This window comes from Halyomorpha halys, unplaced genomic scaffold, assembly GCF_000696795.3.
Source record: "Halyomorpha halys isolate HHAL.00 unplaced genomic scaffold, Hhal_1.1 Scaffold3.1, whole genome shotgun sequence".
Taxonomy (NCBI): Eukaryota; Metazoa; Arthropoda; class Insecta; order Hemiptera; family Pentatomidae; genus Halyomorpha; species Halyomorpha halys.
The window spans coordinates 1,000,609-1,006,908 of NW_027115249.1; the positions used below are offsets into that span (position 1 = coordinate 1,000,609).

At 31.0% G+C, this 6,300-nt stretch overlaps 1 protein-coding gene and 1 non-coding gene across 8 annotated transcripts in view; both read right to left on the reverse strand.

Annotated features, from left to right (window-relative positions):
- The window catches only part of Trpgamma (Transient receptor potential cation channel gamma), a 980,713-nt gene that overhangs the window by 146,078 nt on the left and 828,335 nt on the right, over window positions 1–6,300 (reverse strand). The gene's annotated exons all lie outside the window — the stretch shown is intronic.
- TRNAH-GUG (transfer RNA histidin (anticodon GUG)) lies at window positions 936–1,007 on the reverse strand. Its single transcript has one exon. It is a non-coding gene; the product is annotated as a tRNA-His (tRNA).

Genomic DNA, 6,300 nt, shown 5'->3' on the forward strand with positions numbered 1-6,300 from the left:
CTATTTACTATAACAATTAACTGAACGGTTAATATTGTAATGAGGTTAGTGAAATACATTTTTTTTTTAGAATAGTTTTTGTATTGAAATTATAAAATCTATATGACATGGACAATTAGCCGACAAAAGAGACAATTTAAGGAATTATGACATCAATGATTAAGGTATATTCAGAAACATTAGTATTGTGTGAGGGAATAATGTAATATTAATATGAAAACAAATATTATAGGTTGTCTCCATGAAAATGGGCTAAGGGCCGAAACGTAGGAGTTGTTTTGAAATAAATAGTTGAGAGTAAAAGTGCATTATTTGAATTTTGTGTTAATAATAAAATAATCTCTCAATCAGTATAATGAATCGTTAATCTAATAATTGATTTGTGTGTTTTATACACAACTTAACACAATTGATGCACGATTTGTGTTTTATACACATCTTCATACATTATTACAACTTTTTTTTCGTTTTCTTACACAACCCGAAAATCTGGTATATGACCTTACTTACCAAATATTAAATTTTTTTTTTTATGTTTCAAACACAGGGTATCTCTATTCATTCTATTTACGATAAGCGCTATTATAAAATCACGAGACTAAATAAATATATATAGAATAAGTCCTTATTTTTATTAAAAGGAGATATTCAGAAAAATATTATTTATAAAGTTTGTTGAATTATTCATTTATTATAACAAAAAAAAAAATACTCGTGAATTACCCCAAGGATCCGAACCAGGGTTATTTTATTTTATTATATAATCAAGGGATTAAGTTAAATCAATAATAAAAATATGTAATTAATACTTATTTTCATATTTTACATTACATTACATATTTTTTTAAAAAATTGCATTTTGAAATTTTTTTGAAAGTTTGTATATTTGAAAGCTGATATATTTTATTTATTTTAATATTAAAAAAAATAATTCCTGCCGTGACCAGGATTCGAACCTGGGTTATTGCGGCCACAACGCAATGTCCTAACCACTAGACGATCACGGCTGCCTTATTGATTAGGCTAATTAAGCGAAAATCAATAAAATGAGTTTAGTAATATAATTTTTGTATCTTCTCGACATTTAATTTTCAAGATTGATATAAAGCAGCGGTTACCAAAGTGGGAGTCGTCTTATAGAGGTCTTGGTGCAAGGAACAAACCAAAATGCATTTGAACCCCTCACTGAGTGGAACCCCTCCACTCCGGACGAAGGCACTAATTATATTTCAATCAGGACTTCTCACTCCTCTATAACGAATACTGTTAATAAAATATTAATGCACAAACTCAGGATTATTAATATTCAAATTCCAAAATTGACACCATCAAAAGATATTTAATAATTTTGTTTGATTATCCAGTACATTCAGCGTATGTAAAAAAAAAAAAAAGACCGTACAGATATTCTTCGAGTCCAAGGTACCAATTTTATGTTACTTTGGCTTTATAGTCTTATATTACCCAAGGATTATCCTCGAAATTCAGCAAACTGTCCAAAATTTTTGAAATTTGTGTCTTATCACCAATGTGTGGGTCAAACAAAACTATGATGGAAACCAAATGTCTCTAGAATGATGCAGTAATTTTATGTTTAATACTATAAAATTGTATTATTGTTTGCTTAATTTAATTTTTGTATATTTTTTGCACTAACCTCTTTTTTAAGAAAACCTCTGTATAGAGAATAACATTGAAATGGAAGAATAATAATGTATAAACAATCTATTTTTTTACTGGTAAAGTAATACGATTTAGTAAGATCACTTACTGTTAATAGATAAGTAACAAAATCATACTAGATAAAAATTATGTATTTCAGCTTACATTCGTTTTTTAATACATCTCTTAAAGTTCATATATTCTTCCATTTCAATTTTTATGTTAATGTAATTTCCATGGCTTTCAGTTACATAGAATTCTCACTATTTTTATTGGTATCTTATATGAAATCTTTCCAATTAAATAATTTCTTCAACTACTACAATGATGAACCAGCACTTATTCGTTTATTTAAATTTATATTTTATAGTTGCGTCTATTAACCACGTTCATCATAACTTAGTTGATGTATTTTAAAATAAATTTGAGAACGTCATTAATATAATTTTAGTTTTTGTTATGTACCTCAGGGTAGTATCCTTGGTCCTATCCTTTATACAGTTTTCACAGCTGAGATCCCAACCCATCCTAACACTATCCTTACCACATATGCCGATGATACATGTCTATTGTCAATGAACAATGATCCTTACATTGTATCCCAAACCCTCCAATCCCACAACACCACCCTTGAAGAATGGTGCCAAAATTGGAGGATTAAAATAAATCCCACCAAATCACATTTACCCATCGTCGTAAACCAATGACTCTTGCTCTACAGTATCCTTTAACAATACCCCACTTATTCCCGTCGAACAGGAAAATTACTTAGGATTACATCTGGACAAACGACTGACATGGAATCCTCATACAAGACTGAAGGCACAGGAAACTGCTCGGCGATTTCGACTATTACAACATTTACTAGACAAACGGTCTAAATTGCCAATCCATTACAAATCCTTCCTAAAATCCTTAATGCCCCTTACTTTGTCACAAATCAAGTCACCTATCAGGATCTCAATGTCCCATATATTGCCGATTTGGCCAGAACCAGATACCAATCCTTCCATGGAAAACTTCCCAACCACCCAAGCCCACTTGTTTCTAATCTGGCTTCTCCTTCATTACCTAATAATCCTCCTAGGCGTCTGAAAAGAAGATGGCCTCGGGAAATGTTACTGGAGTTCTATCTATGGGTAGATTCTTCACATGTTTGTATCATGTCACTATCTCACCTACAGCAAATTTACTTGTTGTATATATGTTATACAATTGTAAATAACAATAAATAAATGATTAAAAAATTTTTTTGTTATGTTTTGATATATATACAAACAATTATCTGAATTATACATTTTTTTTTCAGTCACAAATCGATCCAAATGGCCGAAAAAATATGAGGTTGAAAAAATTTTTTAAATAGTTTTGAACTCACCATATATTATAGAATAACTGATAAACAAAATGTTAAGCAGCATGATCTGGATGGTTTAAAATGGATGGCTGATGACTGATCGATCGATATTAGTAGTTTAGCAGTTGAACGTTTTGGTCTATATTTAGTGTTGTGCTGTCTATTGGGTTCGAATTATTCAACACCAATGTGGTTTTGGGGTTGCGCAGGAGGTTGACTTATATTGATTTTGTTTCCAACACGGAATAACAAAAAAAAAGGAATAAGATTTATTCGGAGAATGAACCTCTATATAACAAATGGTCTTTCAGGATCACGGATGGGGACTGAGACATATCTTGGGACCCGGAAGGCCACCTGCGAACCAATCCGTCACCATTGACGAATGTCCTGGGAGGTCCTTTGTCCAGGATCGGGAAAGGATCCTTGTTCTGTACTCCAGGTCATCTACCACAGCTCAAATCCATCTTTTCTCAACAAATCCGTTCTCTTAAAATAAAAAAAAACAGAGTTTATAAATAATATCTCAAACGTAATCTCTTAGAATAAGAATTACTTTCGCCTACCTATATATGACATATAATTAGGGAAAGTATTATCATAAAATAATATCTGCTTGGTCTTATACTCATTCAAATAGTAAGATGGCTTAAAAGCAGATTTTCAAAAAAACTTTACCTAAAGTACCTATTACTACGTTTATCTGAAATAATTAAGTTTTTTCTGCACAATATTGTAAGTTTAACTCTTTTTGGACGAAATTTTAATATATTGAGGGCTTTAACCAAATTTCTCATTTTTAACTAATATATATTCATATTGATTTATTTTTCCTTGTTTAATTTAAAGTTTATGATTCACTTATCTGGACATACGGAGTTGAGCTTTGGAGCTCCATTAAACTATCAAATTCCTCCAGAATGCAATCCTTACAGTCCAAAATCCTTCGTAAAATCCTTAATGCTCCTTACTCTGTCACAAATTAAGTTTTTAAAAGCATTTTCATGAAATTTCGGCTCTTCAGCTAAAACCTGTACATTAAAAATTTACTTTGTTTATTTTTTTTATCAATTTTCTCATATTTCTACATCAATTTTAGCCACACTTTAGTTCACTTTTATTTCATGAAATCATATTCTCTTAATCTGTTTCATAATTTTATTTAAAAATTCCCCCATCCAATCCTTACAGTCCAAAATCCTTTGTAAAATCCTTAATACTTCTTACTTTGTCACAAATCAAGTCATCCATCAGGACCTCAATATTCCATATGTTGCCGATTTGACCAGAACCAGATACAGTTCCTTCTATAATAAACTTCTCAACCACCCAAATCCACTTGTTTCTAACCTGGCTTCTCCTTCATTACCTAATAATCCTCCTAGGCGTCTGAAAAGAAGATGGCCTCGAGATCTTTTCCTCTAGAAATGTTATTGGAGTTATATCAGTGGGCAGATTCTCCACATGTTTGCATCCATCATGTCACTATGTCACCTACAGCAAATTTACTTGTTGTATATATGTGTATACAGTAGTAAATATCAATAAATAAATTATTAAAAAAAAGAAAAAAAAAAGGTTCACTAATTTGAGGTAAAGAAATGCATTCAAGTGTATAACTCAACCAAAAGAAAAAAAAAGTTAACACAAAATGTTTTGAGAATAATATTAACCAATGACGAATTATGAAAAAATCTCTATAATAAGCTCGTTATAAAGAACATTCAGTGTTATTTTTTTAAATAGGATTCCCAGTCCACCTCTAGCCCTTCATTCTTCCTTGTATTGAATAGAGGATATTTAATTTTTTTTATAATATTAAATTATATTACATATGTATGTTATTTTAGATAAAAATTAAACAAAAAGATCAATATGAATAAACAATTTTCAATTTTTTTTACACTGATTTATTACTTATCAGTTTTTTGGTCGATGATATTTTTATTTTTATATAAATACATACTATGTAAAGAAGAAAGAAATTTTTCTTGAGCGCATATTTTTAAATAATCCTTTATACATAATTCCTTGCATATTTTTTCTGAAAATTTAAAATTTAAGTAGTTATAAGTAGATTTGGGCAAAAATTAGCTATATTTGAAACTGGATACGATATTTACTTATCAATGGTTCATTCATGAATACGATATTTACTTATCAATGGTTCATTCATGAATACGATATTTACTTATCAATGGTTCATTCATGAATAAGGCTTGTATCCATGGCAATTTTAGTTAGTAGTTTCAAATATAGCTAATTCTTGCTCATTTCTGGTTATAAGGAGTTGAAGAATTCAATTCCAGCCTTAATAATAGGGATATCAATGTAGTATCCTTGGTCTTACCACGTATGCCGATGACACATGTGTGCTCGCTGTTAATAATAACCCATTAATTGTATCCTTATCCATATCACAGCCTTCGAAGAATGGTGTCGTAATTGGAGGATTAAGATAAATTCCAACAAATCCCATCAAATCACCTTTACCCTTCATCGTAAACCTACCGACTGCCCTACAGTTTCATTTAATGATGTTACTCTTACCCCTGTCGAACAGATCCTTGGACCTTGGACTACATCTGGACAAACGATTACCCTGGAATCCCCACACAAGACTAAAAAGACAGGAAACTGCACGTCGATTTCGACCATTACAGAACTTACTATACAAACGGTCTAAACTTCCAATACATTACAAAAGACTGATCTACATGACTGTAATAAGGCCACTCTGGACATATGGGGTTGAGCTTTGGGGCTCCACTAAACCTTCGAATTCCTCTCGTATTCAATCCATACTATCCAAAATCCTCAATACGCCTTACTATGTCACAAATAAAATCATACATAAAGACCTTAATGTTCCGTATGTAACAGGTCTAGCCCGAACCATATATCACTCTTTCCATTATAAACTCCCTAACCACTGAAACCCCCAAGTTTCTGACCTTGGATCCTCTTCCATTCCAGACAATCCTCCGAGGTGGCTGAAAAGAAGATGACGACGAGACCTGCTGATGTAAAATGTCATTAGAGTGCTACCAAAGGGTAGTTTCTCTACACGCTTGTAAAACTCCAATTTAACTTAGATCAGATTTACTAAATGTGTTATAATGTACAGTTGTAAATAAATAATAGCAATAAATAAATATTTTTTTTTTTTTAATAATTTATTTATTGATATTTACAACTGTATACACATATATACAACAAGTAAATTTGCTGTAGGTGACATAGTGACATGATAAAAACATGTGGAGAATCTACCCATTGAT